The sequence below is a fragment of the Bubalus bubalis genome, chromosome 3, assembly GCF_019923935.1.
Source record: "Bubalus bubalis isolate 160015118507 breed Murrah chromosome 3, NDDB_SH_1, whole genome shotgun sequence".
NCBI classification, from domain to species: domain Eukaryota; kingdom Metazoa; phylum Chordata; class Mammalia; order Artiodactyla; family Bovidae; genus Bubalus; species Bubalus bubalis.
This window is the reverse complement of record NC_059159.1, coordinates 77,504,448-77,518,007: the sequence shown is the minus strand read 5'-3', so window position 1 is coordinate 77,518,007 and position 13,560 is coordinate 77,504,448.

Genomic DNA, 13,560 nt, shown 5'->3' with positions numbered 1-13,560 from the left:
TGAAACTCGTCTGGCCAAAGAAATATATAGTATATGATGTAACCTACTCTGAGAAATATTTTCCTCCATATGTGAAGAAGCCCCCTCCACCATCTGCATTTCTTTCCTTTCAGCTTTGGACAACAACAAGTGAAGATCTGATGTCTGGCACCTAGTGACAAACTGAAATAAGTCAAGAACAGGAGCGAACATATTAAGGACGATGGAGCAGAAAAACTGGTAAGGAGGGGTTCCAAATGGCAGTGATGAAACAGGTACTTTATTGCTGATGTATATGATTAGGATGTAATAGTCTTGAGGCCTTCCTACAGGAAACGTTGATTTCCTCTCCAGCACCAATCAAACCATGCTTGTTTGCCTACTTACGGAGTGAGTGAAGAATGTACTACAGCACATCATTGCTTATTTGCTTTTGAATATTAAAGATATAATTATAAAATAGAAACACTCTACTTTTTAAAACTTCAAAGCTATTAAAAGTGGATGAAACTGGAGCCTATTATACAGAGTGAAGTAAGCCAGAAAGAAAAACACCAATACAGTATACTAACACATAAATATGGAATTTAGAAAGACGGTAACAATAACCCTGTGTACGAGACAGCAAAAGAGACGCTGATGTATAGATCAGTCTTATGGACTCTGTGGGAGAGGGAGAGGGTGGGGAGATCTGGGAGAATGGCATTGAAACATGTATATAATCATGTATGAAACAAGTCACCAGTCCAGGTTCGATGCACGATACGGGATGCTTGGGGCTGGTGCACTGGGACGACCCAGAGGGATGGTATGGGGAGGGAGGAGGGTTCAGGATGGGGAACACAGGTATACCTCTGGTGGATTCATTTCAATATTTGGCAAAACTAATACAATTTTGTAAAGTTTAAAAAATAAAATAAAATTAAAAAAATAAAAAATAAATAAAATTAAATTAAATTAAAAAAAAATATACTAAAACTACCTTGTGAGGAAGCAAGCCTGCCTGAGGAAAAGGCAATAATTAGAAGTCATAAAGGATCTGTGTAATGAGGTGCATCTGTGTATTGAGGGACGTCAGAAAGACTGAAAGATGCAATGCAGACTAAAGAATTTATGTGTCATCTATGAAACAGAAGATTACTATTCATAATATATAATGTTTCCTTAACATTAATGTCAGAAAGACAAATTACTTAATGCAAAATAATTCACAGAGGAGATATCAGATCAGATCAGTCGCTCAGTCGTGTCCGACTCTTTGTGACCCCATGAATCACAGCACACCAGGCATCCCTGTCCATCACCAACTCCCGGAGTTCACTCAGACTCACGTCCATCGAGTCAGTGATGCCATCCAGCCATCTCATCCTCTGTCGTCCCCTTCTCCTCTTGCCCCCAATCCCTCCCAGCTTCAGAATCTTTTCCAATGAGTCAACTCTTCACATGAGGTGGCCAAAGTCCTGGAGTTTCAGCTTTAGCATCATTCCTTCCAAAGAAATCCCAGGGCTGATCTCCTTCAGAATGGACTGGTTGGATCTCCTTGCAGTCCAAGGCCCTCCCAAGAGTCTTCTCCAACACCACAGTTCAAAAGCATCAATTCTTTGGTGCTCAGCCTTCTTCACAGTCCAACTCTCACATCCATACATGACCACAGGAAAAACCATAGCCTTGACTAGAGGAACCTTTGTTGGCAAAGTAATGTCTCTGCTTTTGAATATGCTATCTAGGTTGGTCATAACTTTCCTTCCAAGGAGTAAGTGTCTTTTAATTTCATGGCTCCAGTCACCATCTGAAGTGATTTTGGAGCCCCTCAAAAATGAAGTCTGACACTGTTTCCACTGTTTCCCCATCTATTTCCCATGAAGTGATGGGACCAGATGCCACGATCTTCGTTTTCTGAATGCTGAGCTTTAAGCCAACTTTTTCAGTCTCCACTTTCACTTTCATCAAGAGGCTCTTTAGTTCCTCTTCACTTTCTGCCATAAGGGTGGTGTCATCTGCATATCTGAGGTTATTGATATTTCTCCCAGCAATCTTGATTCCAGCTTGTGTTTCTTCCAGTCCAGTGCTTCTCATGATGTACTCTGCATATAAGTTAAATAAGCAGGGTGACAATATACAGCCTTGATGTACTCCTTTTCCTATTTGGAACATGTCTGTTGTTCCATGTCCAGTTCTAACTGTTGCCTCCTGACCTGCATACAAATTTCTCAAGAGGCAGATCAGGTGGTCTGGTATTCCCATCGCTTTCAGAATTTTCCACAGTTTATTGTGATCCACACAGTCAAAGCCTTTGGCATAGTCAACAAAGCAGAAATAGATGTTTTTCTGGAACTCTCTTGCTTTTTCCATGATCCAGTGGATGTTGGCAATTTGATCTCTGGTTCCTCTGCCTTTTCTAAAACCAGCTTGAACATCAGGAAGTTCACGGTTCACATATTGCTGAAGCCTGGCTTGGAGAATTTTGAGCATTACTTTACTAGCGTGTGAGATGAGTGCAATTGTGCGATAGTTTGAGCATTCTTTGGCATTGCCTTTCTTCAGGATTGGAATGAAAACTGACCTTTTCCAGTCCTGTGGCCACCGCTGAGTTTTCCCAATTTGCTGGCATATTGAGTGCAGCACTTTCACAGCATCATCCTTCAGGATTTGGAATAGCTCAACTGGAATTCTATCATCTCCACTAGCTTTGTTCGTAGTGATGCTTTCTAAGGCCCACTTGACTTCACATTCCAGGATGTCTGGCTCTAGGTCAGTGATCACACCATCGTGATTATCTGGGTCGTGAAGATCTTTTTTGTGAGATATAAGTGCCCGATAAACATATGAAAACAATACCATGACTCATTAGTACTAAAAAGAAATAGAAAATAAAATGAGATTTTCGAAAACTCATCAAAGTAAAACACATAATGTGATACAGCATTGATACGATGCAGGACAAGTATTTCACATAGTTTGTCTGCAGTACCAATTGTTTCAGAAGTACAACTTGGCTACATCTACCAAAATTTGAAATGTAAACAACTCTTTATCTATTGTTTCTGTGGTTTTTCTTTGAAGAAATTCTTCCATCCTAGGTGGTTATGGTGAAGATGATCAATCATGGTATTGGGTACACAGTACTACACATGCCAGGCTTCCCAGGTGGCTCAGTGGTAAAGAATCTGCCTGTGTGAGTTCAATCCCTGTGTCAAGAAGATCCCCTGGAGAAGGAGGTAGCAATCCGCTCCACTATTCTTGCCTGAATAATCCCACGGACTGAGGAGCCTGGTGGCTACAGTCCATGGGGTCGCCAAGTGTCGGGCACGACTGAGCACACACACTAGAGATGCCTCATTCCCTTTCTTGTTCTGCCAGAATTTAGGCACATAACAGTGAATATAAAGTCTCATTAAATTTTTTTTCATGTGATTCCCAGAAGAGAGAGCATTTCAACTTTAAGTTGATGTATGCAAGGACTACATAAACTTAAGTCATCTGGTGATCATCTTTTTCTGACATATGGAGAGATCGTCTCTGAGAATAAATGTCACACAGAACAAAGAAAATGAGAGATTCAGAGACATTTAAAAACTTGGAACTTGAATCTTTCCATATCTTAAACAGGTATACCTCCAAAACTTTCCTTCTATCAGACAATATTTTTCTTTGGGCTACTCAGTTCATTTTATTTGAATTATGGTCAGTTGCCTCTGAAAAAGGTATATTCAAATATTTTCTCAGTTTCAAAACAAATTTTATACATTTTATGTTATAGTAAATTATATATTCATATTATATATTAAATCACATAAACATAATTATAATAGAAAATATCTGGAAACAATCTAAATGTCCATCTAAAGGAGGAGACTGGTTTAAGACATGATGGTTCATTCACATAATATTAAACACATACTAAAAATAATGAGATAGACCAGTATATCTTACAAGGACCATCTCCCACATATACTGATACATAGAAAACACAGAGCTGCAGTACAATATAAATGTACCATATGACAGACTGAACTTTTTAAAATAATATATCCCTATATTGTATATCTGATAGAGAAGTTCTAGAAAGACATAAAATGAACAGTTTACAGTTCTTACCACTGAATTAAGAAGTAGGAATTCAGACAAATTTCTATTTTATTCTAAGTACTTTGAAAATTCTATTTCATATATGTGTTATGTAATAAAAATACTAAAGCATAAAAAGTTAATTTTCTCTTCAAAGATAATAGGTGGTTAACATCAGCTGAACTACTGGTTTCTTTAAAATTAATATAGTAATGCATATTTTATCAAAAGACACATAAGAAGTTTCTACTTAATGGATTACTGCTAAACTCAACATAAAGTACTTTCAAAGAGTAAATCATACTTTTAAATCCTGATCGCTTCTGATAATTATAAAGTGGTGACTACAGTATTTCTGATATCATTATTTATTTTTATTATAAAAGTTCTGATGAAGAATGATAGATGATTTTATTGTAATCTAGTTATCAAAATCTCAATCTATTTATCTTAATATGAATCTACCCAAGTTGTCATGTCTCAATTTTTAATTATTCACAGAGATGGCTCTCCTCCATTTACTTATAAATCAGACTCAAAGTTGGTCCCACTGAATTTAAATTTCATTTTGATATCTGGCAAAACTAATACAATTTTGTAAAGTTTAAAAATAAAATAAAATAAAATAAAAAAAAAATAAATTAAACTTAAGTAGGATTATTTTATCAGAGCAATTTGTTAAACAAACAAACAAACAAAAAAAAAACCTCTGGATTAAGAAAGCACTGTTTTAAAATGAGAGAAGTACAACATTATGATTTTGATTTTACAGAACATGTTTTGGTCACTTACAAAATATTTAAAAGTCAATGAAATTAAATATAAATAAAATCAAAGCAGTAAGATAATGCAAAGATGCAGAAGAAAAACAGTTATCTTTCAGCTACTGATTCTAAATAAATTTCATAGCAAAATCTACACTTGACACCAGTGTTCTAAGTATTAATTCCATAATTAAGTTCTTCCTTCACAAGTCTTTATGGAAAGCAAGGAAAATCAAGAAGAAGAATACACACAAAACACAGTAGAACCCTCCCTGGACACATGGATCACCCATGACACATTTACATGACACATCTTACCTTCTTTTTCTGCTGGCATGTACAGTCTCCGTCAGCAGAAACAAAGCATGCACACACACAAACACACATTAAACCAACTCAGAGTTCCTAGGCTGATGTAGTGAGCACTGTCAGGATAATGGCACTATGCATACATATCTGAAACCTGAATTAGGGAAATAATAATTTGGAGTCTGAAGATGTTCTCACATATTTACATTTCTAAATTTTACTATATCACCATCCTATTATATAGACAAAGAAATAAGGTTACAAAGATTCATGCAATTTTTTTTCACCCTGTACTGTGGTAGGGGGACAAAACTTAGCCATTACTGGAATTGGATCTCTTGATTGCTACTCCACAGTAATAGTTGATTATTCTGGAAATTAATGAATAAGAAAGTATTACCTCTAATGCAGTACTAATTAAGTAGGGTTTCTCTACCTCTATATGCTTCATTTCCTCTTTTAAAAATATAAACACACAGGCATCCTTTTATAAACATGGCATTTCATAAACTGGAGCTGCTGTGAAGCAGGGGTTCCCATCCTGGGCCAGGGACCACTACTGGCCCATGGCATACCATTCCAGGCCACACACCAGGTAAGCAATGGGTGAGCAAGCAAAGTTTCATCTGTATTTACAATCACTCACCATCACTCACATTACCATCTGCTTCTGTCAGATCAGCAGGGACATTAGGTTCTAATAAGAGTGCAAACCCTACTGTGAACTGCACAAGTGAGGGATCTAGGTTATACGCTCCTTATGAGAATCACCCCAAAACCACCCCCCTGACCCATTCGCGGAAAAATTGTCTTCCACAAAACTGCCCCCTGGTGCCGACAAGGTTGGAGATCACTGCTGCAAAGTATAAGCTATGATCAAGGATTTCCTGATTTACACCATAGTCCTAACAGCAAGTCACTGCTGTTGAGTGGGCTCTTCTTCTTCAGTCTCTTCTGTCCCTGTGAGATTATTGTTTCTCCATGTGATAAGAGAAGGCAAACCAAAGACAATAAAGGATAAAAATGTCCAATTTGCATTTTACAAAGTCTCTTCCAATCAGTCTTAGATATCTTTCATCTGCAAACCATATGTGAGATCAATCCTACTAAGCTATAATGGCCATTTGAAGTTTGTTTTGAAGAGATACTCAGTGTCATGAAGAATGAAGTCTAGTTTAAAATCTCAAAAAAAAAACCAAAATACTGTCATATATGCCAGAAAGTATATAACATGTATATGAAACAATTATTAAAATTCACCATAAATATGTAATTCATGACAATATCCATCTAGATCAAGAAAGAAATTAGCATATTAGAAAATAACAATAAATGTGTATCCTATTTTACCATGTTGACATAATACTCAAGACTATGTATAGTGTTCTGTCTTCTTTCAAAAGTCTTTTTTTCCCGTCAATACATATATAGTATACTCTGCCAAGGAGTCAGAATTGATAACATATAAATATGTAAAAGATCTGTCATGTAGTTTATAAAAAAAGAAATTCAGGTAGCCATAGGACAGAGCATCAATTTTACATGTTTGAGATAATGAACAATTTAGAAGAACATATAAAATGAAATTATGCTTCATCTAAAAATGTAAAGTATTAATGTGCTGAAGTACTCACTTTCCTCTGTTTCGAGCAGGCATTCTGAATTAAATAAAATGATCTACTTCACTCTATATTTTTGAAGTTTCACAGTGTTTCAGATAAAACTGTATACCATGTGCTTGCATTTTCTCCCTGGGACACATCTTTATCCCTGCTAAGGCATGGATGATAAATAAGAAGTAAGTTTTACCAGCTGACATCTATCACATGTACCATATTGTGAAAAAGTAAAATCAAATTTTCTTGAACTGAAGAACAGAGCAAAACATACTTTGATCCCAAACCTTCATGTTGTGTTTTCATAAAAATACATAACTCCAAGAATAGCATTTCAAGCTACTTCCTAGGTTTTACTAACATCTGGAAAACCATTTAATAGAAGTTACAATGGAAGTCTTTTGGCTACTTTTGAAAAATATATCATCTTAAGTGCAATCATATGGAGAATCCCTTTTATGTCTCATGGCAACCAAACTTATTAATTATTTATCAAGAATAACATTTAAAAGTCTATTGAAGTTTCCAATTTGCTGACCTTGACTGGAGGGAATCAAGTATTTATGTGGAAAGGAAGCTCATAAATGGCTGATTCAGGACCTAGAGAGACTAGGTTATAAATATATACCAGAGTTTAGTTCAGATACTGGTAATGTCTATGTGCATATGAGGAAAATCCCACACTTACAGGGGGCAGATGAAATTGGCCAAAACTCAAAGAAAATTTTATTGGATGACTTTATTTTTATTCCAAATGTTGCATTGAACTCTCTAAAAATAGTTGTTCAAAGTCTCCTTATCACTACTTATAACTGCCCTCATCCCAATACTGTCTGAATGTTATTTGTTGGATGACTTTAAAAAAGTTATTAAAAAATTTTGGAACAGTTGGGTATGGTACTTATGGAATGGATTGGGCCAGAGTTGAGATCCTGGTCTGTCACTTACTAGCTTTGTGACAAGATCCTTTGGCTCTCTTAAAAAGTGTGAAAGTGGTAGTCACTCAGTTGGGTCTGACTCTTTGTAATCCATGGACTATAGCCACCAGGCTCTTCTGTCCATGGGATCTTCCAGGCAAGAACACTAGAGTGGGTAGCCATTCCCTTCTCAAGGGGATCTTCTGGACCCAGAGATCAAACCCAGGTCTCCTACATTGCAGGCGGATTCTTTACCGACTGAGCCACCTCTTAAGCTTTCATTAAAACAATGGCAACACCCATCTCAGTATTTGTTGTTCAGTGAAATCAACATGCTATTTTTATATTAGGTTTTACTGATATAAAAATAAGACTATATAGAGAGCTGATTCTGCTCCTTGAAAAGTAACAGCAATTTCACGACTTCTAGTAGATTAAGTATTGTATTGAATATTTTAAGCATCTGCTTTAAAATGCAGCATTGAGGAGGGGCATCTCCCAGGGTCTCAGAGCCCACTCATAACCAACTTCTGACATCTTGAGTCCCGAGAGAATTCTGTGTGTGTGTGTGTGTGTGTGTGTGTGTGTGTGTGTGTGTGTGTATCTGAGGCTTTCCAATAAGAGAACGTCAAAATTTTTTAATCTTCAAATTCTCCCATCATGACATTTTCCTTTCTCCTCTCTCCACACCCTTATTTTCCACCCTCTTCGTGGAGGTAGGGTACTAAGCCCCAGGCAGAAGTCCCAGCACCTCCCTGTCCAGTTTAGAATCTTTACTAAGCACTTCCTATGGGCCAGGCTTGGCACCAAGCCCTGAAGAGGCACATACTTGATCCAAAAACTCCTTGCATGAAGGACAAAATTTATTCAGCACCTAGGAAGTTTCAGGTACTTTACATATATTATCGCATTTAATCTTCACAGCCATCCTCTAGGGTTAATTATGGTTATTCTCATTTTACACATGAGAAAAAGAAGGCTCTCCGATGACAGGCAACTTGCTGAAGGCCACCTGGCCTCGACACTGCCTTTTCTGTTATCTTCTCTCACTCTGATTCTTGCTCAGATGGCTACTAGAACTATTCTTGTGGCTTCAGAGTAAGTCCCTTGTTGGAACTGGAACTGATCTTTCCACAACTCAAGGACAGCTAGTTGGAAAAATTGGTGCAATAATCTGATACATCCCAAGGACAGGCCTTCCCTTGTCTCTGCCTTGGTCATCCATTCTTACACTCCCACGTCCATAAACACAGCAGATTAGTGGTGCCATAATCAAAGCCAAGCTCCCCTTCCACATACACAATAGGTAAAGGGCATGTTATGTCAATTGTGCATAAGTGTGCAGGTCTGTTGTATTTATACTCACGCAAAAGAGCTTAACTAATTACATTCTGGGCAGTAAATCCAGCACCTAAGAAAAGTGAAAATAAAAAAATAAATAAAGAAAAAAGAAAAGTGAAAATATAATAATTTGTGTCTAAGAATTGCAGCCCAGAGAATGCTACTAGGAAGTGCAGAAGTCTGAGACAACTACCAAGTTAAAGGGATAGCTGTTCTACAACAATGTAACTGGAATTTCTACAAACTCCAGTATGACTTTTTGTTTTTACTACCTAAAAAAATGTTTTTTCTCTTGCTTTCTGACAGACTGACAAGAACTAGCAGCAGTAAGGAAAAGAATTAAGTGTTAGTCACTCATTAGTGCCCAACTCTTTGTGATCGTATGGACTGTAGCCTGCCAGACTCCTCTGTCCATGGAATTCTCCAGGCAAGAATACTGGAGTAGGTAGCCACTTCTATCACAAGGGTTCTTACCAACCCAGGGATTAAACCTGGGTCTCCTGCAATGCAAGCAGATTCTTTACCATCTGAGCCACCAGAAAAGCCCAAGAAAAAGGGAGTTATCAAATAATACCATTCCGGGAAGACAAAAAATTAGAACTTAACTGACAAGTAAGACTCAGATTCAAGAAAAAACTTTGAGCAACATAGAACATGGGGACTACTTTTAGCCAAAGCCTGTCAGTGGGGCTAGGCAGCCTCGTCTTAGCACATGCAAGGCAGCAAAGGAGACAGATGTAAAAGGCAGACTTCTGGAGTCAGTGGGAGAAGGCGAGGGTGGGATGATTTGAGAGAATAGCACTAACACATGTACATTACTATATGTAAAACACATAACCAGTGCAAGTTCGATGCATGAAACAGGGTGCCAAAGCCAGTGCTCTGAGACAACCCAGAGGGATGGGGTGGGAAGGGAGTAGGAAGGGGGCTCAGGATGGGGGCACACATGTACACCCATGACCAATTCATGATGTATGGCTAAAACTATCACACTATTGTAAAGTAATTATCCTCCAATTAAAATAAATAAATAGACTAAAAAAAATAAATAGACTAAAAAAAGAAAGAAAGAAAACACTGGTGGATTGATCAGTGACAATCCCCTGGTTGTGGTATTACACAACAGTTTTACAAAGTGTATGTAGGTAAAATGTACATAAGATTACTATTAGCATTGCATGTGGATCTGTCATTTTCTCAATAAACTTTCCATTAAAAGTAAAGCTAAAAAAAAGTGTGAGCGAGCTATGCAATGTACAGTTGTCTCTACTCAGTGTCTACAGGGGATTCTGTGATCCCACAGTCCCACAGGCAGCGCTCAAATCTGTGGTTCCCCATATGCAGACTCAACCCACCATAGATCTTAAGTAATACACCTATTTATTGGGAAAAAAATCTAAGAGTTTCAGTACAGTTCAAACCCTTGTTGTTCAAGCATCAGTTGTATAATTGTCTGGGACCCAGAAAACCTGGATTTGCCCCCAGAGAAAAACTATTACCCACATCTCCTTATCCCAAATCCACAGCTTTTTAAAATCTTTGAAACCGGTTTTTTTGGTTTTTTTTCCCCCATCTCTTGGTTTCTTCTTTCACTAACTGTGGTGCAGATTCTATCTTCTTTCCCACTAATTTAATATTTTAAATGTTCTTATTCTTTTGGAATGTTTAGGTGGAGAAGAAGAGGAATTTGCATCCTAACAGGAAAGGTGACAAATATAGTATAAACGTCATCATGTTGAAAATGGTCCCCAAATACCAATGCCAAGGAAACACTCTAAGTTAAAAACTAAAGTCAAACATCCTTCCCCTTTCTCTTTCTTACAAACCTTCACACCTCAATACTCATATCCTTACTTAAATAGTCTCCAAGTATTAAACATCTTCTACTACTGTCCCCTCTATCACTCTCATATTTAGAATTTTCACGATGTTCCTTCTCTTCTTTCCTCTGATCCTATTTTCCCCTTTTATGTTCTTTCCTTCTCCATTGTTCTGGCCTTGAATTTTATTTATTCACTCGTGCATTTATTGATCCATTTGTTCAATCAATCAACAAGAATGCACCAGGCACGAACTACATGCTTTCACTATACTAAGCGTGCGGTTGAGCAGATACTGTGAGCAAAGACAAAGTGGTCGCTGTCCTGATTAACTTATATTCTAGCAAGAAATACAGTAAACAATTGACAACATAATGTATTTTAACTCCCACTGTGCTATGAGCTATAAAAGGTATGTGCCGGAAGCTACAAGTGTATGCCTATAGAGGGAATCCTCTTCTGGTGGAAGTGAAGAGGAAACATCCTAGAAGAGGTACTTTTTGATCCAAGTTCTGAAGGATGTGTTGGGATTAACTAAGCAGACAGGAAAAGCCCTTCAGGAAGAGGAAAGGAAGGCAGCAAAGCTCTGAAGATAAAAGGATGAGGGCATTCAAGAAACCAAAGTAAGGCTTGCATGGCTTGACTCACAGTGCTTTAGGCTGAGTTTGTTGAAGCTATTGACAGAGGCCACGGCCAAATCACTTAGGGCCAGGAGACCTTGCTAACGATGCTGGTATTTACCTTTAGGAAACTGACATGATAACATTCTCCTTTTTTAATCTAAACCCAAAATTATTCTAAAGATAAAGCTTTCTTTCATCATTTCTGTGATATCATGTATATCATATTCACTCCCTGCTCTATGATTCTATTGCTCACAGTCTTCTAACAAAACAAGATGAATTTCTTGAGAAGTACCATAGTTTAGATTTCAAGTATGCTTGTTTCTCAGGAAAACACAATTACAGTACCAATTAACCTAGGATTCTAAGATACTAATGGCTATATATAATGCTCAATTACTGGTCATTGTGAGCATTAACTTCTGAGTATTTATATGTGCTAGATATTACAACAGATAAAATCTAAAATACAGAATAAAATGAAACCTAGGCAAAAGTCCACATTGTATTTTCAAGTCATCATTGATTGTTGTTGTTTAGTCACTAAGTCATGTCCAACTGTTTGCAACCCTATGAGCTGAACCACGCCAGGCTTCCCTGTCCTTCATCATTTCCCAGAGTTTTATATTCAATTCACTTTTTACATTCTCCAATGATTTAGTTTTGAAATCAAAACTTAAAATTCAATCGGGTAACAGTTAAAAGGGAGAAACTCAGCTAAATAACCTTATTGAAAATATATTTATTCCATGAACTTGAATTAATAAAAAATGCACAAGGATCAATAGGTAGATTGATAGGAGGGAAGCAGCAGTAAAGTATAGGAGGATACCATATTGGGAGGGAAAAAGAGTTTTATTCACTAAGCACCAGGAAACACACACACACACACACACACACACACACACACACACACACCCCAAAATCTCCCCCTCAATACACACATACGAAGATGAACAGTAAATAAGAATGTCTCATACATTTTTGCTTCCATTTCCTACTCCTTTCAGAGAACACTGCTTGATCTTGTGACTCTATAATACGAGGTGATCATGAACAAGAACGCAAATATGCATCTACTAGATTACAGGACCCACAGTACATGAGAGATATATGCATATTCTCAGGTTTGAGGAAATGCATATCCTTCTGAGTTTTAAACCCTACAGACATTATTCTAGCTGCAGCAAGTTAACATTAACTAAGAAATCAGTAATTTTTAAAACCCAGATTATTGTAGCAAAAGACTAAATGCATTTCACTCTCCTGTAGTCTATCTCAGTCTTACCATGTCTTCAAAAACCACAGAAACTGAATGCTCTGCTTCTCCAGACTGCGCCCATTATATGCGGCCACACTTTTACACCATCCTTCCTCCACTTGTACCTTCTCCCATAAAGGAATCACTGCTTAAACAGAAAAGACTGTAAGATGCCCTAAGGGTATCTGGAAATACCTAGTCCATTTCTACCTTTACTATCTACCGTTTCTCTTTTAACAAAATAGGCAAAGAGAACAGAGTCATTGGTGTAAGCATTTAATGATGTTATAAATGTAATAGCCAAGGCAACAAAATAGTACCAAGGGAAGAAATAAAAGAAGGAAAAGACAAATAACAACAATAAAACAGTATGGCAATGTTTCTCAGAGAGTGTATTTTGCAAAATTGGCTGGCCCTTTATCCACTGTATTTTATTCTTCATATGCAGGCTTTGGTTAGATTTTACTCCCTATTAGATGATCAAGCTCTACTGCAGATGTTGCATTATAAATGCAGAGGGTACACTCTGCAAAGTATTAGTGGCTAGCCACTAAAACTTAAATAGGATTAATGTAACAGCATGGCATAATGGAAAGAATGAGTTCTGGAATTATAAGTTCTATATTCAAATATAATCTCTGCCACTAATTAGTTTTGATCTTGAACAACTTAACAAGATCTTCAAAAGGTTTAGTGTCCTCATCTATGAAATAGGAACAAAAATATTGATCTCATAGTGTTAGTGAATCAATAACACTCTCTGTAATACAGAGTGATGTTCAATATAAGGTGGGTTTTATTATTGAAAGTGTTATCTTCTTTTGTTATGCTGTTTAAATCGACTCCATCATGTATGCTTCAA